We start from the raw sequence: 24390 nt of genomic DNA on the forward strand, positions 1-24390 counted from the left end.
AAAAGTACACGAACATACAAATAATCTTTCTTAGTATATTCGTATTAAAGAATCCAGGTATAGGAGTAGGACAAGTAAAAAATAAAAAGTCTCTATGCTAAATGCATTAACCATAGTCTATATGAAGCTCCGTAAGCTTCCTTTTGGTGACTATTTTGGGATCAAATTTAATGGGATTCATATTAAAATATATGCCAAAATACGAATAAAATATAAGTTACAGATCAATCAATCTTGTTTTAAACGTGACATGTCCTCAAAATTAAGCGCCAAACACAGCTGAAATGTTAGGGTGGGAGTTAAAATATTGAAAACTGATTTTTTTTTTCTGTTTTCTTTGCACTATAAAATAAGGCACAGCTCTCTTCAACTTGGCATATTCTTGAGGGGGAAACATTGTGAATTGATTTAACAGAAACCATCAAAGATCTACCATTTAACCGCAATTTTTCAAATAGTGTAACAATTTAGGAGAAAGCCTAAATATAAAAAATTTACAAAAAAAAGTTACCAACCTTTTACTACTTAAAGGCGTGTTTCCCCCATTATATGTCATTTAATCTGCACGGTCGGGATGACCCTTTAACCTACGTTGTTCGGGTCAAGTTGGGTCACCCGAGCCGTGCGGATTAAATGACATTTACCGATGTGCTTGTTCAATAACTGCATAACGTATTATAAAGTCGGTAGATGTCATTTAATCTGCACGGATCGGGTGACCCAACTTTACCCGAACAGCGTAGGAGTTCGGGTTAATGGGTCATCCCGACCGTGCTGCTTAATGATATATATATATAACAAGTCTAAAAGGGTACAACTATAACAATCTTGAAATTTATACAATAAAACAGTCAAAACTGAACATCATAGAGACGCTTGTACAATTCTAAAATTTTTAAACATGACGTAGGTTATGTAGCTTTTTACAACAGAGACTGCAAAGATATGTTTCAAATAAAAATAGTAATGTGCGATATGAACTGGTACACCTCTAAAATTTCAATGGTGACGACAGTTAAGATCTTACAACAACGATTGCGTGGAAATACATTCCCAATAAACAGCACTGACCGATCCAAGCTAGTATAATATTTCAAATTTGACAACGGTAGAGTAATTAAAACAGAGGCTGCGTATGATTAATAAAATAATTAATCAATTTATTATTATTTTTTTAATCAATGTCAAACTGCTATCTATTTGGATGTTTAAATACGCAGCGTCTGTTTTAATTACTCTACCGTTGTCAATTTTTTTTTTTTTTTTGGCTCATACTTGAATATGAACCTCATTATATGCGATCCAAGAATGCTCACATTAAGGAATTTATATTCAAAAAGTTGAAAAAACTTCCATTGAGAACATAACTAACCCAAATCAGGTTTCATCTATTTAGATATTTTAAGAAATTACAATTTTTGGTTTTATCTTATTTGACTTTGAAACACGGATTCAAGATTTAAAATGTACAAATAATATCATAAAGTGTTCTAAAGAATGAGAAGCAATTTCATAATTTGAAACGACTTGGTGTATACAAAGTTGTTAATTGATCAACTATGCTATAATTGTCAGGTCAGTGGGGGATTCAAAATGGAGGGGGGCGAAGAGGGCATACTCCCCTTTTCCGCCCTTAAAGATAAGTGTACATTTGAACTGTACAGTATATCTGAGGTAGTTAATGCACACCTTAGCTGTGCATTATCCAGATCATAGCACAGTAAGAACAAAGAGATGTTGACTATTTCATGTGTTAAACAAATATATTTTACGCACAAACCAAGGTGTGCGAGGTTTTATAAAACGTTGTATGTTCCATTGTGCTGTGATTTGCTTTATGCGACGCATAATTGACGTGCTTTGCTATGCGACACACACGTTCTTTGTATGCTTTTATTGACCAGTTACGATGTGCAAAATTTTAATGTATGTCGTTTTCTGTCAACTTTACCCTTAAACACTAAGTATGGCAATACCTTTTTACTTGTAGCGAGTCTGGTTAGTGAAATAGTTGGAACTAAAGTTTTTATATCTATTGAGAAAGGAAACAGGATCGTCGATAATGTATACGAAAGGAAGCATTATAAATAACATAAGACATAAGACATAAAGCTTTATTTAGAGTCGGTATGTGCAAATACAAGTATAAAACATAAGCTCTGAAGAGCTTTTAAAACCGATAGAGCAACAAATAAAACAAAACATACATATAAAGTCATGCACACATAAATTAAACATATAAAGCAAGAGTTCATATCAGTATATAAACATGCAGCACAAAAGTTCTTAAACGCATCTTACAAGTTAATCACACACTGAAACATGCACTTGTGAGATAAAGCACAAAAGCAAAAATAAAATGGTTTGCATATTAAAAGCACATATAGATTAGTTAGTTACTAAAACTAGCACAAAGCAGCAGAAGCACTATAGTAAAGATAATAAAATGAAATTGCCATGCTGAAACTAAAGCATTAAACCAAAAATAATGAACAGAAATTAACTGGTTTTGCAGGCAAAACATTGGAATGAGCTGCCAGACCAAGAATTCATCAAGTTCTTGAATTGATTTAAAGATGATTGCTTACGTAGCACATCTGGCAGCTCATTCCAAAGCTTAGCACCTGCATACCTTAAAGATTGTAGGCCGTATGCAGTTGTTCTTACATGTGGTAGGTCGGCTGTATTCTGGTATCTGAAAGAGTAAGTGTTTTCCTTTAAGTGTATTAAATCGTGGAGATAAACAGGACAATCTTTATTAATAATTTTGAAAACTTCAATAGCCAATGATCGCATTCTTCTTATTTTTAAAGATGGTAATTTTGATTTGCAGAGTAGATCTTCATAACTTGCTGAATAGCCTTCATAGATGAACCTTAGTGCTCTCTCTTGAATTTTCTCTATCTTTTTTGTATTAACCTCCCCACAAAAGTGCCAAACTTGTGGGCAGTAATTAAAGTTGGACATTATGAAAGAATAATATATTGTTAATTTTCCGAGTTTAGTCAGGTGTTTTCCTATTCTTTTTAATACATTTAACTGTTTGGATGCTTTTTTACATATTATAGAGACATGTTCATTGAAATTTAGTTTAAAATCTATCTAAATAAACAAAATAAATCTTTATACAACAAGAGATTATTGTTTCCCTGATTTTTGTTTTTGTAAAACTATTAGTACTAGAAAATGCAAAATCTGCAATCATAATTATGAACTTCTGTTTAGTAAAATAAAAATGCCTGGAAATCTTCAAACGTACGCATACAGAACATAATTTGTTATGTTCCTGCTAAAAGTTGGTGTATTTATATGCTTTACATGTATATGACAAAAAGAAATATTTCTGTCAACGATTTGCTGTGAGTGTAAGAAGTCATAATTTATCTGTCAACAGACAGGCCTATACATATAGTGTTGGATTCTGCTTCTATGATATCTTATACGTTTTTCCTAACTTTGATTTGTTCTCCAATAATCGCAATGACGTTGCGCACGATGTTGGTACCAATTCCATTTTGCTATAGATTAGCATAAAAATAAATACGTAGACTGGTCAGATCGATAAAAATATAGTGATTTCTGATTGAATTCATTCCATTAGACTTGAAATTAAAGAAAAAAAGGAACCGAAATTTAAAATACCAGGAATTATAACACTTAATTATCACATTTTAACGCAAAAACGTAATGTCCAACGTTTCATTTTGTGTGCAAAAGATCAGAGTTCCGTTTCTCTCCTACGGTATTTTTTCTCTGATCATCGTAAAACTTCACAATAATATTGCTATTGTTATAATTATTCGCGTGTTAAAGCAAAATCAATATCACTGAAACCGTAATCCGGAAAATGTTATTTTTGTAAACGGTCTGAAAAATGTCCAACCGTATGCAAAGTAAGTATATTTCGGGTTTGCGCATTTATACCGTGAAATTGAAAAAGCTGAGAGAAAAAATATTTATTATATTTTGAAAGTTTTTTTACTTTTCTCCTGGTTCATGATATTTTTTTCCCGGAAACCATGCGTATAGTTTCTATTGCAATGACTTCAAAAAGTATAGCCATCTTGTCCCAACGAAAAAAACGCTGTATTTTCTTTAAAATCGAGGTTTTAACCAGCTGTCTATCAAATAAGCATAGTTAGATCCTAAAAAATAAAACTTGGCGGTAAAGGTTTTTCTGTTTTTTCTTCTTAAACAATATAGTGTTTAATATTTTTTCGTTAGGCAACAAGGTTTTTAGATCGTTTCAAAAAGTATAGCCGTTTTGTCCCAACGTTCGCAAAACGTAATTAATGTCATGCTCAGGTTTTTAATTTTCTATATCACTAAGATACATTTATATACTATAAAGACGTTTTGATATAACACGGAGTTACCTTTTCATACTATTCTGTCATCTTACATTGTCATGAAGATATTCTTTTATACTACGAAGACATCTTGATATAACACGGAGAGACATTTTCAAACTGATTTGTCATTTTACTATACTATTCTGTCATATTAATATCTTACGACGATAAAGTCGTATACTACAAAGACATCTTGATATAATATAGACCCACCTTTTCGTACTATCTTATCACCTCACTGTGCTATTCTAACAGATTATTATATCATAATGTTACATCTGTATACTATAAAATTAAAGACGTACTGATATTTATTTATAACAGTAATACTGACGAACGAATATAAAAAAAGGCGCAAGTTTTTTTGTTTACTTAAGGAATGACTGTAATATTTTTTCTGTCTATTCGAAATAACATCAAAAATGTGGTGCACACTGAATTATTTCGAATAGACAGAAAAATATTAGAGTCATTTCTTATAATTTAATTCTAAATTCCATTTTAAACCGGAGTAAACCATGAAAAAACGTTGATGACGTCACGGTCACATGACAAAATTATGTCTATGAGCTGATAAACAAAACAACGTCAGCCAATCAGAAGACGCGTTACATCCAAAATTAAATTATGTAGAATTAAATAAATTCGACGTGAATATGGCGGAAGGACGAGTTATGCAGGGAATTCTTATAAATCATCGATTAAAACACTTGTTGCATAGATTCAAGCTAGAGAAAATATCTCCAGAAATTCTTTATCAGTTGTCATCGCATAAAATGGAGGAACTTGGTGTCCAAAACAGGTCCGCCATGATGAATTTAAGGTTAGATTGCTCTAAATATGGCACCTCAAAGCCAATTAAAGTACTTTTAAATGGAGGTGTGCAAGAATTTAACATTCCAAAGTCAATATAAGAAAACATGCCGGAGACTGGATTTAAAATTTCAGTAATTTCTAAAATACTGTACGTCTCTGAGGGAACAGTTTACAGAAGGATGGTCGTATATGATTTAAGTTAAACTTCTTTAATTCTCTAAAATAGAAGATGGTGAACTTGACAAAAATCTGATTGGAATAATAAGTGACTTTCCACGGTGTGGGGAAACCTATTTAAAATAATGCTGAAAAGAAAAGGAATACATGTTCCGAGATGGCGTCTACGAGACAGTATTGAAAGGATCGACAAAAACGGTCTACAAGAAAGACGCAGATGACGCCTTCATAGGCGAATTTATAATGTGGAGGGACCAAACTTTCTTTGGCATATAGACACAAATCACAAACTGATTCGTTGGAAATTCATTATTGTCGGTGGAATTGACGGTTACAGCCGATTGCTAATGTTCATGAAATATTGTAATAATAACAAATCGGAAACAGTTTTCGAATGTTTTTGCACTGGAATTTCCTGCTATGGAACACCCAAACGTGTAAGTTCGGACAAAGGTTTAGAGCATATCCTTGTTGACGATTTCATGCTAGGATTAAATAAACCAGGAAGCATGATTTCAGGACCTAGCACTCATAATCAACACATTGAAAGACTTTGGCGTGATCTCGACGAAGGCGTTCTATGTTATTTTTACCATATGTTTTATCATATGGAGGATATAAGTGTTTTAAACCCATTGAACGAGTTGCACTTGATGGTACTGCATTACATATTCATGGATAATATCAACAAGAAAATTGAAATTTGGGTAGATGCTTGGTCAAATCATCGAATTCGTACAACTAGGTCATCACCATTGGCTCTTTGGGTAGCAGGCCAGCTGCAAAACCAAGTTGGTGCAATAACAGAATGTGATCTTCAGTATTATGGTGTAGAAGGTTTCGATAATTCTAGTTTGGAGCAAGATGGTAACAGTATACAAGTCATTTGTCCAATTTCCGAAACCTTGTGGCAGAGATAGAGAGATTTACTTAGGGCTTCCGTACCTTTTCCAAACACCACCAAGAAACATGGAATTGACGATTTCATCAAATGTGTAAATGTTATTTCTCAGAATCAGAAATAAAACCAATATCATTTTGATCTTTTGAAATCACCAATAACCAAGATAGCCCTGTCCTACAGTTTTCAATGTAACAAGAATATGAAAAAGAAAGGATACAGGGTATGCGTCAATGAGACACCATTCCAATAAAATAGAACATGGCAAAAATACCATCATCTAGGGGTCGCCGTGTGGTCTTCAACGTGAAGCAAAAGTCCACACCACATAATAAGCACTAAATGGCCCCGAAATAAATGGGAAAAATTAAATCATAGCCACAACAAATCCTTAAATAAACAAAGGATTTCACATATAGACATATTACAACTTAAGAACTTCAGTGAGCGCGCTCACTTACCCCATGCCCCCACATTGTCGCCAGGTAAAAAAATCCATGGGAATGGACCTCAGTTTAAATTTGAAGAAGCTCAGACAAGAAATAGAGACGCTATCCAGATACATTAATTTTTGTCTCGCCTTGACGGAATAATAAGCGAGACATATGTATGCTGTTTCCGGCTTCGGCGGCGGTGTCGTCAACAATGTATTAGTTTGTGATTAGGTCAGTTTCTGGGGAACCACTAGTGGCAGGTCAATGATAATCAGTAGTATGCAGCTGAATTAGCATTGACACGTCTCATTTCCATGGAGATTATTTGGCCCAACCCTCTCAGCCATTGTATATTGACTTTGACCTTTTTGCTTAGTTTACATGTATTAATTTGTGATTAGGTAAGTTTATGGGGAACCACTAGTGGTATATCAATAATATTTGGTAGGCAGCTGTATTAGATTTAGAACATCTCATTTCCATGGAGATTAATATTCGGCCATGTACCTTCAGTCATGGTTCATTGACTTTGAATATTTCGCATAATTTACATGTTCAAGTATTGCCTTTATAATTTCAACATTTGCATTTTACTATAAGAATAATAAAAAGGCGCGAGACATAAATCTGTGTTAACAGTGTATTTTGTGCAATTTTCACAAGTCCCCCAATTTTAGATTTTTCTGAAAATCGAACTCATTTTCTACGAACTTCTATGGTTTGAAGCCACACGTATAAAAATTGCGGTTTTTATCATAGCAATCATAGGTTTGAACGTTGTTTTCAATTTAGACTTGTATATATATAATTGTCGAAATCCGGTTATGGTGTACAAAAACCTTTGCACCTTTTGTTTGCGGTATACCATCTTTTCCGCAAGTAATTTTAAGATCCATTTATTACATCGGTGATCCGTCTATTTGGCAATCGCCAATAGCAGTCAGCAGGGTTTAAGAACATTTGTTGTTCGACCTGATAGTCAAATGCGTTTTGTTAAAAAATACTTTTCCACTTTTTTGGTCTTTTGGAAAATGTTGTTTGTGCTGTATTTAGACCCCTCTAACAAGAAATTTGTTTTGCATGCACAGGTATAAAAATTGCGGTTTTTATCCAACGCAATCATAGGTTTGAACGTTGTTTTCAATTTAGACTTGTTTATATTTTTTCGTTTGGGCTTGTATTATATTTGCCTTCGGGTTTATATGATCCGTTCATCCTATTTTGACTCCTCAAAATTCAAGAGGCTATCCTAAATTGAGGTAAATTGTATGGGGAACACGACAACTCGTACTTTCGGCAACTCGTACTCAGCCAACTCGTACGCTATTTTTACCAGCTCGTACCCATGATTTGTTTGATATTATTTATATACATAGTTGTTGTAACTTTCTTTCGTATATCATTATATATTATTTCCACGCAGTTGTTGTAACATCTTAACTGTCGTCACCTTTGGAATTTTAAGTTGTGCTAGCTCATATCGCAAATTATTACTATTTTTATTTTAGGTATGTCGTTGCGCCGTGTTTGGAAATTTTAGAATTGTACTAGCGTCTCTATGATGTTCTGGTAAAACTGTTTTTTTTTGTATAGAATTCATGATTGCTATAGTTTTATAATCAGAATAGATTGATAAGATTCATTTTACATCGTGATCATACTGATGAAGGATATCTGTTATCCGAAATATTTATAGTTACATTTGTTCATTTTATTGTTATTTTTTGGTGATGTTGTACCCTTTTAGACTGGTTATATATCATATTTTGTAGTGTACTGTATCATAATTATATGATCCATCGCCCTGTAAGATTTAACTTTGGCTATTATTCAGTCATTATATATATTGCGGTATACCATCTTTTCCGCAAGTTTATTGTTTTCTGTTTGGTAATAATTTAATAATAAGATCTGTTTTGTTACATCTTGTGATCCGTTTATTTGGCAATCGCCAATGGCAGTCAGCAGGGTTTAAGGACATCAGTTGTTCGACCTGCTAGTCAAATGCGTTTTGTTAAAATATACTTTTTCCCTCATTTGGTCTTTTGGAAAATGTTGTTTGTGCTGTATTTAGACCCATCTACCAAGAAAGTTGTTTTGCATGCACACGTATAAAAATTGCGGTTTTTATCCAACGCAATCATAGGTTTGAACGTTGTTTTCAATTTAGACTTGTTTATATTTTTTCGTTTGGGCTTGTATTATATTTGCCTTCGGGTTTATATGATCCGTTCATCCTATTTTGACTCTTTCAAAATTCAAGAGTCTATCCTAAATTGAGGTAAATTATATGGCCTTCCAAAAACCGTTTCGATTCCTAACATCACTGAAGAGACATTTATTGTCGAAATCCGGATATGGTGTACAAATTTTTGCACCTCATGTTTGCGGTATACCATCTTTTCCGCAAGTTTATTGTTTTCTGTTTGGTAATAATTTAATAATAAGATCTGTTTTGTTACATCTTGTGATCCGTTTATTTGGCAATCGCCAATGGCAGTCAGCAGGGTTTAAGAACATCAGTTGTTCGACCTGCTAGTCAAATGCGTTTTGTTAAAATATACTTTTTCACTCATTTGGTCTTTTGGAAAATGTTGTTTGTGCTGTATTTAGACCCATCTACCAAGAAATTTGTTTTGCATGCACACGTATAAAAATTGCGGTTTTTATCCAACGCAATCATAGGTTTGAACGTTGTTTTCAATTTAGATATATGATTCGTTCATCCTATTTCGACTCTTTCAAAATTCAAGAGTCTATCCTAAATTGAGGTAAATTATATGGCCTTCCAAATACCGTTTCGATTCCTAACATCACTGAAGAGACATTAATTGTCGAAATCCGGATATGGTGTACAAATTTTTGCACCTCATGTTTGTGGTATACCATCTTTTCCGCAAGTTTATTGTTTTCTGTTTGGTAATAAATTAATAATAAGATCCATTTTGTTACATCTTGTGATCCGTTTATTTGGCAATCGCCAATGGCAGTCAGCAGGGTTTAAGAACATCAGTTGTTCGACCTGCTAGTCAAATGCGTTTTGTTAAAATTTACTTTTTCACTTTTTTGGTCTTTTGGAAAATATTGTTTGTGCTGTATTTAGACCCCTCTACCAAGAAATTTGTTTTGCATGCACACGTATAAAAATTGCGGTTTTTATCCAACGCAATCATAGGTTTGAACGTAGTTTTCAATTTAGACTTGTATAAGTCTAAATTGACTACTACGTTCAAACCTATAATTGCGTTGGATAAAAATCGCAATTTTTACACGTGTGCATGTAAAACAAATTTTGTTGTAGAAGGGTCTAAATACAGCACAAACAACATTTTCCAAAAGGCCAAAAAAGTGAAAAAGTATATTTTAACAAAACGCATTTGACTAACAGGTCGAACAACTGATGTTCTTAAACCCTGCTGACTGCCATTGGCGATTGCCAAATAAATTGATCACAAGATGTAACAATATATATATATATGCTAAGTAAAAACAAATGAAAACAATCAAAAATATTTTACCTTTATTAAAATATAAATGATTATAAGATAAAATCACATTAATTTGTTCATTTAAATGAAAATTCTTATTTGTAAATTTCATCACGGCATCAAAATTTGCCGACTTGATTGAAAATCTAGGCCTATGGTGTTGTGCTATTTTACTCGATCTGAGATGGTGGAAGACCCCATACCACCTTAAATCGTAATATAGCTATCCTAAATTCATTTTCAGAATAATATATTAAACTTCAAGTATGATTTTGGGAATGTATCTAAAAACCGTGTTTTCAAAAAGGGAAACATTGGATTTTTTTCAGATGGCATTATTTCCTTTGATTGAATGAGATGGATAAGTTACCGTAAATTCAGAAATTATTGCGAGGTTTTTATTAATGCGAATTATGCGACTAAGTGGGTATTGCAATAGTGAAAAACTCCCATTCTGATATCTTATACATTTATCTGTATGCAAAATGTCCTGGAATAGCCCTAATCATTCTCAAATCTTTTTCCGTTCTTAAAAAAAAAAAAATCGCAATGATAAACGCACGCTATAATATAATATAATTTACAGTATTTCACAAAGAATAAACAAAAAATATGTGTACTTTATTTACCTTGCTTACCACGGTATGTCTAAAGTAAAGTTTTTACTATTTAACTGTTTAAATATATGGTGTAGATTTTATACATTGTACCTCTGATAATTGATTCACAATTTATTTAGACTCTCTGGTGGACCCTTTGGATGTTCTTTGTTGTAATATATTATTGTAGGTTGTTATCTCATTGACATCAACCCTATTCATTTTTCCTTTTAATCAAATGAAGCAAATTTCTATAAAGCTCTCATTATTTTTATATAATTCATCCCAAACATGTACATAATACACATGTAAATATATTTCACTCTATATTTTTGACTCATATAACATTATGCATGAATACATAAAAAAAAATCAGGATGAAACACTCATCCAGATATGTATAATAGCATTACCTTTTTGATAAAACAGATCTAACAAAAAGTCACTTAAAATAACAAATATTTTAAAACACAGAATGTAACAAAATAACTACTCAAAATAACACAATATTTCAATAAAAAGTCCGGTGTAACATTATAATCACTCAAATGAACACTATATTTTAAGAACCATCAGATCTGATCCGATGAAACATGTAACCCTTACAAATACTGATTACTTACAAACTGAAACAAAATATAAAGAAGAAGGTGTTATTTGGTAAAGTGATTTAACTAAAGTTGTAAAAAACATAAACAATCTGATTATAAAAACATGAAATGGAATAAAAAAAAAATAGGAAAAATCCTAATATTATAAATACAGAATGTCTCTGTATGGCCCAGGCAGATGCCCAATATTAATAAACATTAATGCTGCATAATTGTCTTGTAAATTGTAAATGTAGGTCTTGATTTCCCGAGTAATGCTGAATTGTGCAGTATTCTGGAGGTAGATTTGAGGGTAGTTTAGAGATGTCATAAACACACCACCCTGTGTCTTTAAAAATAAATTTGAATGAAAAAATTAACAAAAATCGTTTGAACATGAGATGAAGCTTTCAGGCACTCAAATGCCTAGGGACTGTGTTGTACTATACAGCTATGTTTCACTTATATGCTGCACTGGAAATCAGATATAATATGAACACAAAACTAAACCATTGAAGTTACTCAATGGTTAAAAATAGGCTATAGTGATCTAATTGTAGTGGAACTATATTAAACAAAATAAGGGTGATACAATAGTAAAATATCATTGATATATATACTATGTAGAGTTTTAGGGGAAAGGTCCTAAATGAAGAACTAAACAAAGACATTCACTAATAAATTGTAGATATGTAGTGACTAAAAGTTAGTTAAATTGCACTGTACTATTTAACACAAATGACTAGACATGTGGTTTCAAAAGTACTGCCCTTAAGGAAGTTCATGCGTCTTTTTCTGAGCACTTCTTCTGGGCATGTTTCCACATCTTTTTTATATGTTTCCAAAATACTTGTTTGGTTTAAAAATATTTTACCACGTATCATTCAATTTACAACAGAAGCATCTAAAACTAGAAATTTTAAGATTAACCTAAAGATTAATCAAAAAATTAAATGTTGAAAAGTGTATTTAAAATTTTCAGAATAAATCCTTTTAAAATCAAGGGAAGATGATTATATTGAATTTGATAGGACAATTTGTGTTTTTTTGATTTTCAAGAAAATAAGGCCTTATTTGATATTACGGAAGCATTTATGAAAAGCAATTCTCTCATTGAATTTTAATCAGCTTTTATATTGAAATTTGAAAGTACATTGACCCAGAAGTCTTTTAAAGAAGTTTAAGAAAAATCTATTGTCTATCATTTAGACTCCCTAGCTATACCTTAATGCAGAACTTAATTACCCATGTTTCTAAACATTAAAAAATTACAGTTCTAAACAAGGGGATCATAATGCTTAAATATCAATCGATGTCAGATATAATAACCAAAGTGCAAAAAATTACCTTAAATCACTCAAGCTTAAAATGTAGGTCACAATGACCAAGATGTTAATGAAGAGTTTTGTACTAAAGGAGGATACTAATAAAATATAGACCACTCCGATGGGTGTCTGAGGTGTTTACTCATTGTACTTAAATTCAGAACTTAATAACTATAAAAGCATGATGAATGTATTGGTGTAACACTTCATGCTTAATTTTTTTTTTGGAATCAAAATATAAGGTATTAAGATAAATAGACAAATCAATCTAGGAGACTTCATCCTCTTTTTCTGACCTATATAGACATATCCTAAATCTAGGAGATTTCAACCACTTTTTCTGAAATAGACCTGTCTAAAATCTAGGAGATTTCAACAACTTTTTCTGAAATAGACCAGTCTTAAATCTAAGAGACTTCAACTATTGTTTCTGATATACAGAAAGATCTATGAAGAATTAAACTGCAGTTTCTAACAATGACAATCAGTTGACCATTAACTTTTAGCAAGGAGAATGTATTCACTGTTTTTATGGAGATAACCAGATCTTAAATTTAAAAGGAGGTTTCATTTGAATGTCTAATTAAGACAGACATATCTTAATTAAGGAGATTTCAACTATGGTATTGTTCTTTAATCTATGCAACCTTCAATCCCTGTTCCTGATAAATTCCAACAGATCCTAAATAAAGGAGATACCACCATATATGTCTGGTAAAAAACAACATAGAGACAGATCTTAAAATCAAGGGATTCTAACTACTGGTTGTCTAAAATATTAGAGAGTTCAACCACTGTTTCTCTTATAAATAGAAAGATCTAAACATTAAGGAGATTACCTGCATAAGGGAGACAACTTTTAAAATTTATGAGATTTCATGCATTAGGGAGACATGTCTTAAATTAATATGATTGCAATCATTGTTTCTTACATATACAGCTCTCAAATACAGGATGTTTTACAATTGTTTTTGATATTGGATCACAGATCTTAAATATTGGAGATTTCAACTACTGTTTTTGATATAAATTTAAATCCAGAGATTTCTATCAAGGTTCCTGATACAGCCGCTCTAAAATCTAGGAGACTTTAATAACTGTTTCTGTTACAGATATCGGTTCTGAGGACATAATACTGTATAGAACTCTGAAAATGAAATAAAATGTATATGTATTATATAATATTATGTTGAATTTTACAAAAATGTATATGTAATGCGCTCTTACTTCAGGTTTTCAATAAATAGATATAAGAAGATGTGGTATGAGTGCCAATGAGACAACTCTCCATCCAAGTCACAATTTGTAAAAGTAAACCATTATAGGTCAAAGTACAGTCTTCAACACGGAGCCTTGGCTCACACCGAACAGCAAGCTATAAAGGGCCCCAAAAATGACTAGTGTAAAACCATTTAAACGGGAAAACTAACGGTCTAATCTATATAAAAAACGAGAAACACTTATGAACCACATCAACAAACGACAACTACTGAACATCAGATTCCTGACTTAGGACAGGTGCAAACAAATGCAGCGGGTTTAAACGTTTTAATAGGTACCAACCTTCACCCTTATCTGAAACAATAGTGTAACATCACAACATAGAAAGACACACTATAAAATATCAATTGAAATGGCTTAACTCAATCAAAAGACATATTAACACAAGTGAACATACACTGAACGAAACCTTATTTTGATAATCTAATTGCCTTTGAATTAGCTTTCAGTTAATGTGATCAGTTTTGGTGCTCTGATGGCAATGCTCCTAATCCAACAGTTTTATGTAATAGACGAAGATGGAAAGAAATATGGAGAAGAAGTTGAAAATTCAAATGGTATTTTGTGTCTTTTTTTGTTAGTTGTTGTTTTCTGGGCTTCTTTCAATCTGATCAGTCATAACCTTTATTATTCAATTGATATGAAGATGCATATATAATTTTGTTGTACATTTTGCTTTTAGGATTCAAAATTCTTGCAAAAACTGTTATTTCGATGCCAGATGATGGTTTCAGCCAAAATTCCCTCCTATAAGGAATATATGTACATATTTTACAGAAAAGTTTGAAAAAAATAATTGATTTAAAAATTTGTATAAAGTGTTCTGTGGAACCTTGTGTCTCGCCTGCAACTGCCATGGTAAAAATATTATGTTGACTGCATAAAAGTCCATTTATCAGTAAAATACAGAATAAACTGTTGACACATAGATATGTCTTGCCTGTACGTAATTTTGATTACTAGTAAATGCAAATTTTCAAACTAAAATTGCAATACTTTTAACATGTAAACTATGCAAAACATTCAGTCAATTTACCATGACTGATGATGCAGGGCAAAATAATCTCAGTAGAAATGAGATATGCCAATGCTAATACAACTGAACACCAAATACCATTGACTTATCATAAAGGTTCTATCATAAATGGTTCCCCTTAAACTAACCTAAACACAATCTTTAACATGTTACCGAAACAGAAGTTACAAAGTCAACCATGACTGAGGGGATGAGGTCATATAATCTCCATGAAAATGAGACGTGCAAATGATAATGCAACTGCATACCAAATATCAATGACTTACCATTTAAAGTGATTCATCTTAAACTGACACAATCTCTTAATTATGCAAAAGTTTCAAAGTCAATAAACCATGACTGATGGCAAAAAATCCTCCAATAAGGCAGAGAGTTGTAAAATTTAGGAAGGGGCACGAAGGGAAAAATATATGTATTGAAAACTCTTATCTTACCAGAATTTCTTTCATGCATTTCATGCTTGAATACAAAGAAATTTAGTTATAAAAAGTAAAAATTGTACTAAAGATTATACTTACAAAGATAAACAGAATTCTATGACTAGAATTCCAGCCGTTATCAAAAATACCAATCCTGGAAGATAACTAACAGTCTCTTTGTAAACAAAACCATAAAACAGCTGTGCAAGTGATGTCAGCAACAATTCAGAACTACCAATACAAGCAAAAAGGCTTCCTAAAAATAAAATGTAATGACAATTACGACATGAACATTCTTTTAGTGACATGCTGGAAAAATTACTGCTGCAGATTTAATTGATCCTTGGTATCTTCTCACCCTTTTTAATGGTGCAGCTGTGTTACCTACCATCTTTCCATTTAGTAAAAACGTTACCTTGTTCATGCGTTGACCAGAGACTGGGCTAAACCATTTGCCTTTTTCATTTAGTGATACAAGCCTGGATAAAAAAAAAATTTTAATGTCATAAGCCTGAACAAAAACATAACTCTGTTCCTCAGGAGATCCGAACCCAAGCAAAACATTACTCTGTTTATGAAGTGACATGAGGCTATTAAAATCAGTCTATCGTTCATCATTTGACATGTTCATTGAATGATACAATAGCTTGGATAAAAACATTGTCTTGTTCGTGACATAACATGATCTGACAAGAGTCTGAACAAAATATTACCTTGTTCATCTGGTGACACCAGCCTTGAAAGAACCGATCTTAGTAAGGGTGAAATCGAGACTGCCATAATACCAATCACTGCATCTGTAATATAGTAATAGTGTCAAATAGAGACCAAAAGTATTTAGCAATATATATACTATTGAAAAATATTATTCCTTAATATAAACAAGAGCGCAAACGCTGAAATGTCTCACCTGCTTTAATGAACATTGATTTTATGTTGAAAGTCTTAAAAAATAAAGGTTTTACTACAAGCATCACATAAACTTTACGCTTTTTTAAGATCCATGACAATGAGGTCAAGGTCAGATAAATCCGGTCAGACAGACATGTACACCTTACAATTATTCCATACACCAAATATAGTTGACCTATTGCTTATGGTAACTGAAAACAGATCAAAACACAAAAACTAAAGATTGACCAATAAACCATGAAAATGAGGTCAAGGTCAGATGATACCTGCCAGACTGACATGTACCCCTTACAATCATTCCATACACCAAATATAGTTGACCTACTGCTTAAAGTATTTGAAAAACAGACCAAAACACAAAAACTTAACATTGACCAATGAACCATGAAAATGAGGTCAAGGTCATATCATGCCTGCCAGACAGACATGTACACCTTAAAATCATTCCACACACCAAATATAGTTGACCTACTTCTTAAAGTATTTGAAAAAAACAGACCAAAACACAAAAACTTAACATTTACCAATGAACCATGAAAATGAGGTCAAAGTCAGATGAAACCTGCCAGACTGACATGTACCACTCGCAATCATTCCATACACCACATATAGATGACCTACTGCTTATAGTATCTGAGAAACTGACCTAATCATGTAACTTTAATCTTGATCACTGATCCATGAAATGACGTCGAGGTCAGTTGAACTCTGTCTAACGGACATGCAGACGTTGCAAGGAACCTGTATACAAAATATAGTTTTCCTATTACTTATTATAAGTGAGAAATTCACATGACAAATTTTTTTTTTTTAATTCAAACAGTCGCTGAACCATGAAAATGAGGTCAAGGACAATGGACATAGGACAGACGGAAACTTCGGAACATAAGGTATCTGCATACAAAGTATGAAGCATCCAGGTCGTCTACCTTCTGAAATATAAAGCTTTATACAAATAGTTTACGCCGCCGGATAGTAATACCTGGTCTCGCAGTCGCAGGGGAGACAAAAATAAGTTTTTGGTAATTCAGCTTAGGTCCATTTATTGTTGATACTAATGATTTATGCCTTTGGTTTGCCAATCTGATCTCGAGAGTACCTGGTGAAGTTTAGTCCAGAAACACAAGTCGTATGCACAAAAATAGACATATCGTAGATTTTTTCCTTTTAATTTGATTTTTTATGTTATGATCTTGGATTCCGTGAAAGACGTGTTTCGCCTCGGAGAAGACATGCTTCCCTCTAAATAAGTCACACTACTTCATTTCCCGTAGCAGAGTCTGTGCAAGTTGCGTTTTTTAGTGTAGTGTGCCTCGAAAGAGACACGAATAAAGGTAGTAGAGTATGTATCAGAATCAAGATAAAATTTGTGACATCGAAGCAAATTGGAACAAGAGTGCACACGCTGAAATGTCTCGCCTGCTTTACTAATCATTGATATTATGTTGATAGTCCTTAATATAAAGCTTTATTACAACTGTCACATAAACTTAACATTAACCAAGAAAACTAAACATTGACCAATGAACCATGAAAATGAGGTCAAGGTCAGATGAACCGTGCCAGGCAGACATGTACAGTTAACAATTCTTCCACATAACAAATATAGTTGACCTATTGCTTATAGTTTAAAAAAAACAGACCAAAACACAAAAACTTAACACCGAGCAATGAACCGTGAAAATGAGGTCAAGGTCATATAAAACCTGCGTGACTGACATATAGATCATAAAATATTTCCATACACCAAATATAGTAGACCTATTGCATACAGTATAAGAAAAAAAGACCAAAACACAAAAACTTAACTATAACCACTGAACCATGAAAATGAGGTCAAGGTCAGATGACACCTGCCAGTTGGACATGTACACATTACAGTCCTTCCATACACCGAATATACTAGACCTATTGCTTATAGTATCTGAGATATGGACTTGACCACCAAAACTTAACCTTGTTCACTGATCCATGAAATGAGGTCGAGGTCAAGTGAAAACTGTCTGACGGGCATGAGGACCTTGCAAGGTACGCACATACCAAATATAGTTATCCTATTACTTATAATAAGAGAGAATTTAACATTACAAAAAATGTTAACTTTTTTTTCAAGTAGTCACTGAACCATGAAAATGAGGTCAAGGACTTTGGACATGTGACTGACGGAAACTTCATAACATGAGGCATCCATATACAAAGTATGAAGCATCCAGGTCTTCCACCTTCTAAAATATAAAGCTTTTAAGAAGTTAGCTAACGCCGCCGCCGCCGCCGCCGCCGGATCACTATCCCTATGTCAAGCTTTCTGCGACAAAAGTCGCAGGCTCGACAAAAATATAGATCCTGTGTTCAAAGCTTGGACACAAGATCTGCATTTAAATCAGATTAAATACAATCATAATGTCATTTAAGTAACATATTGATCGAATCCATGTAGCACACGAAATATACGTTCTTGCCTTTCACCTTCGATAAAGAGGTAACTGATTTTATGTTGTGCGAGGGGTAAATTGTTGCTTAATTTTCCGATTTGCTTCTTAATATAAAATAAGTGGCATGATTGCCAACGAGTTGACTAGCAACCAAAGACTAGATAACAAAGATGTGAACAACACTATATGCCACCATGGTATACGGCCTTCAACAATGAGAAAACCCATATACTGAATAGTTAGCTACAAAAGGCACCGGCAAGAAAAAGGATACAACAATTCAAAAGAGAAAACCAACGACCTGATGTATGCTTAAAACAACCTGACAGATAACAAAAAACAACAACTGCGTTTATATAGATTCTCCTGACTTCAGAATGGCACATAAATAGTGTGACGGGGTTACACATGTTTGTAGTGCTCAACCCTCCCCAAACCTGGACAGCGGTATAACAGCCTAACATAAGAAAAAACTGTAATCATCAGTTGGAAAGTGGTTGACTCTTTACGTCGGCACGAAGCTAAAACATAATAACAAAAATAAAATACAAACTACCGACATAAGAGTACTCATAGTTACTGGAAACTCGTTCAAAGCCAATTTAAATAAACCATCATTTTCTCACACAAAACTCTTAGCATTTTTTCTACCTGATTGTTTTAATAAAGGATGATATATTTGAATAAATCAAGAAAATTAATGTTTGCTGTATTATCGCTATTTTACGAATTTTTCCTTTGATCTTGCTGACTGATAATTTCCGTTCTCAGCGGAGTCGAGTGATATCAAAATTATCGCTAGAAACTAAGGGAACACGTGCCGTTGTCAAGGAAATTAACAACGTCTTCATTGGTAAAATAGCGATAAACAGAATATCATTGGTCATCTCAACTCGATTGCTTTTCTCACTTTCGCCGTACCGGCTCAAGCGAGAAAATCAATCTCGTTGAGATAACCAACGATAATCTATAATTATCTTGTGTTTGACCTGCATATCTTGATGAAATAGACATTTGCGATGGCTGTATTAGAAAGACGATGTCAAATTTGCCATTTCACTTATCGAGATTAAAGGAGTGTGAGATTTTAACCGGCCACATGTCCAAGATAGACAAGCCTCGTCAGTAGTTCTCGTAATGCTTTTTTTTAATTTAATGCGGACATCTGATCGATATTTGATACTTGCAACCTCATTTTCTATTCGAGACGATCTAGAGCTTGTTATACTCTATTGTTGAAAACCATATGTTTACCTCCAGTCGTCTTCAGACTTTTCTGTGTTGTAAGGTTGCTGTTTCACTGACGCATACCCTTTATGTCTCTTTATTTTTTTAACCGTAAAAATACTTACATAAATAAACTATCCAGTCTTCTATACTAAAAGCCAAAGTGACAGAGCTTGCTATGGCCGACACTGTTCCTGCTATAACAATAGTGTAATCTGCAAGGTATTTGTGTAAAATTCTAATGCCAAATAATATTGCACCCCAGTTCACCAAGATGTGGAAGCATGTGAAAGCCTGAACGTGAACCTCACTCCAGCACAACGGCTTGTGGAGGAGGAATAAAGTAACAACGTTAGATTTCCCCAAGAGTGCCCCAACATTGATACAAAATATGATTTGTCCTATCAACATTTTTTTATTTCTTTTCCTGCTCCCATTTCTGTACACATCAAAACATGCGCACATAACTGATTTGGTGCATATCCTAGTGTCCTTCTTTTTCTTTGTCTTGGACGTCTCGGACAATAATGTTAATGTTAATATTAGATCCAAAACGGTACATGCGATGCACATTATCAATGGGTGTCTATAATTCCCGTCTTTTATCCAAAAGCCAATACCTAAAATCGAAAATGCTATGGCAACGGCCGCAGTTCCTTCCAAAACGGTTATCTTTATTGCTCTGTCTTTACCAGGAGTTGTAATATCGGCAATCATCCCCATCATAGCAGCTAAAAATAGACCAAAATGTCCAGTGATGCCGAGGAAAAATTCTCCCAAAGCTAAAAACCAGAGTGACAACCCTTTGTAAACGGTAACAGTCATTACAATTTCTTTGAGTAAAATTCCAACCAATGATAGATACAATGGAAATTTTCTTCCGTATCTGTCAGTTAGTGAACCCAATACCAATATGGGAATCACAGCGATTAATGTGCCGACGAATCCCAGATACATGAGTATGTTTGCAGATTCTGCTTGTACAATATTACTGGTACTGTTTGAAAATTCGGGGCTTTTGGGGCAATAATCAACGTTTGATTTTTCACCGTCTTCCCCATATTTCTTTGCAATTTCGTCTATAATATAAAACTGCTGGATTGGAAGCATTGCCATCAAAGCTCCAAAATGCAGAATGCAAATAATTTCTATCGCAACGAACTGATACACTGGACGAACAATGACTGGTTTCTCCGTGGGCCCATCTGGTACGAGCAAAAGTGGTTTATCTTCCTCGATGGAATCCATTCTATAATATAAACTAAGAAAGTGAGAAATAATTTTAAATTTGCAGATATGCTGTACTTTCTAAATCCTGAAGTAACATATGAAGGATGTATCCCAATTTCTATAGGTGCTACATATTTTGATCTTAAGCATAATTTACGGCAAAGCGTTTTAAAACTACATCTTTTATCAAACAACCATTCAAAATTTAACACGGAGTTTTAATAGACATATGTGACCCGCCAAGACATTTCTAGGCTTATGGCGGTAAACGTCATAATGAGAAAACGTCGATGTAAAGTCACGTAACGTAATCGGGACACCTGTTATTGAATGGCCAATTATATCATGCGGTAATATAAAGATTCATTTTTTCATGACTTGAGGACATTTGAATTTCATATTAAGATATACAAAACAAGTAGATCTTTTACTTAAAATTAATGATTGAGGTTAAAATCCCGTTTAGAATCGCGTTCTAAATTCACAAAATTTATCTTTTAGATTTAATTGCGTAAAACCTTTCTCCTGAATCATTAATACGTTTTCGAATATACAAAATGGTTTAAATTATGTCACCATTGCGAGATATTATTTATGAAAATAAAGTACCGAAAAATTTTTACTTTCCCGAAATAGATTGAAGAATAAACACCAAGTTTTTGGAGTCAATCTCATTGTTTCACATTGTAAGGGAAAATATGAACATATGTATGGACATACACCGGTACATGTAAATCAAGCAAGATATACCTGCCCAGTGGGACCCCAATAGTGTCTCATCCCATAGTTATTCCTAGGTTTTTTTTATCTGTGACTGTCTTATAGCTACATAAACAAGATGTATCGGTTGTTGAAATTTTTACTGCATCCCTTTCACCTAATTGATTATGCTGTTTGATTTTTCATCTTGCTCTGCATTAACAGATCTTTGATTTAAGCACTTTGTCAGGATACATGTACAATATGTATTCACAATAAGATAATAGATGAACATTAGATTGATTGATTGATTGTTGGTTGCTTAACATCCAGTGGCAAATTTCATGCATGTTCAGGACGAGATGAATATTAGAAAGCATATTTGAAAAATAATATACAGCTCCTTGATGGTATATTATATATCTTGTTTTTCACTTTCTTTGCATTGATGTTTATTTCCTTACGAAAGAAAGAAAAATGTTTAAATCAATATGAATTTGATTGCAGATTCCGGTACATTGTTGCTATGGCAACCGAATTAAAATTCTTCAGTTATTTAGTTATCAAAGCTACAATTATATTTTGATTAATTAAAAAAGATTTGAATCTAATTATACTTCATAAAAATGCAAAAAAACTCATTTTGACCCTGGTACCTCCATAATCCTTAAAAAACTAATGGCTGGTCACATATGCATATATAAAAGCAAATAAGGGGGAATACGTCAATAAAACAGCTACCAAGCGTCAAAACAACCAAAAGCCATACAGAGGTCAAAGCACTGGCTTCAACTATAGACGGGCTGAAGGAACTTTTTCGGGACGTCAGGATTGGGCCTTTATTTTGGCGGGAATTCGAAATTTACAACTATCAGGACTCGTGAATTAATGACTAATTTTTCGGAATCCGGGAAAGAATACTTTATTTTTTCGGGAATTCGGGATGACACCCCCTCCTACCGTCCCTCACTAAAGATATATAATAAGTTTCCATACGAGATGTCAAGCTCTTAATCGCATTATGGAGTAAGAGCAATGATTAGTCAGCTCGGAGTCAGAATAATGTGTCCGAGAAGGGTGACATGTCTTCCTGCGGACTGTTACCGTGTGAACTAGCAAGTTTAAAATACGACTCGGCGTGTCGGTGAAAATCCACGGATGGTACCAGTGGGATTCGAACCCTCCATCTCGGGATCTAAAGGCAGCGCTCTAACCAATTGAGCAAAAGAATATCTTCCCATACTCAACCAGTTAGACTACCTGTATATCTCCAGGTCTACAACACTCTTCCCACTTTTCTTTTTTTGGGGCTACGTACCATCCATCCGAGCAGCTCACAGGTCCACTACTGTACACCCCGAGTCTTCCACTCAGAAACCCTCTGGCCATTCCCCTGCATGTCACCCATGACATGGCACTTGTCATCTAATGACCTGGTCAAACCTCATGACCATATTTAAGGGAGCAACCATTTAACTTCAAGGGGGGGTTATGGTTTTTTGTCTGAGTCAGAAAAAATGTTCGCGTAAAGCGACGCTATCAATCAAATTATTTTTTTCAAAATTAAACACTATAATGTAGGGCCGGGGGGAATCTGGATTCAGAATATTTTTTTTTTGTCATCTGCTTGACCACAATATTTGTTTTCATCAAATTGGGGATCAGAATATTTTTTTAGGAAAAATCCAACCGCCGGACAATACTCCACATACACTCGTGTGTACCAGTAGTAGATTCTCGCAGCGCCACTGTTGTGAAAATCCACGGATTGTACCAGCGGGATTCGAACCCTCAATCTCGGGATGTGGAAGGCAGCGCTCTAAACAATTGAGCCAAAGAAGAACTTCCCTATCTCAACAAGTTAGACTACCTTTATATCTCCAGGTCTACACCAATTGTAATGGTATGAGCAAATACAAGTAAAAGAAACAAAAGATATAAATGAAATAATAAAAAGGGGGAATCTAAGTCCGATTTACCTTTGTTTACGAATCCTTAGTTCTCTGGTGTGGTTTATTTTGTACAGTATTGGTATATGATACACCCTTTCCCGTGTGGATGTCAAATTTGAAAGGTTGTCAGTCACAAGACACTCTTAAGTTCTTGTTCTGATGACTCATTTATTATTGTCATCATCCGATATAATTTTCACGCAACTCTATTTTTCATTGGTTGCAGGCTGACTGATTTAAATCTGATCACATCAATGTAATGGCTTTCCAAAAAACTTCATTAAATCTTGATTATAAGAGTTATTTATTTCAAAATTAGCAAAAGCTAGAAATTTAAGTTACTTTCCATCATTCAGTAATCAAATTTTGTAAAACATGATGAACAGGTTTTAATAAATGAAAAGTGTATTTCACCAACAACGGTACATATAATTATTTTGAAATACTTCATAAAATACAACTCACATTAAGTCGGTGTTATGTTTACTTCCTTGGGCCTTTGCGGTATGGGTCAATAACT

At 33.6% G+C, this 24390-nt stretch overlaps 1 protein-coding gene across 1 annotated transcript in view; it reads right to left on the reverse strand.

Annotated features, from left to right (window-relative positions):
- The window catches only part of LOC127698877 (proton-coupled folate transporter-like), a 79158-nt gene extending 54790 nt beyond the window's left edge, over positions 1–24368 (reverse strand). The window contains exon 1 of the mRNA XM_052202591.1: positions 24336–24368. The gene's annotated coding sequence lies outside the window, so the exon portion shown is untranslated. The remainder of the gene's footprint in view (positions 1–24335) is intronic.
- Between the last annotated feature and the right edge of the window lie 22 nt (positions 24369–24390).

Source organism: Mytilus californianus, unplaced genomic scaffold (genome assembly GCF_021869535.1).
Source record: "Mytilus californianus isolate M0D057914Y unplaced genomic scaffold, xbMytCali1.0.p SCAF_4, whole genome shotgun sequence".
Taxonomy (NCBI): Eukaryota; Metazoa; Mollusca; class Bivalvia; order Mytilida; family Mytilidae; genus Mytilus; species Mytilus californianus.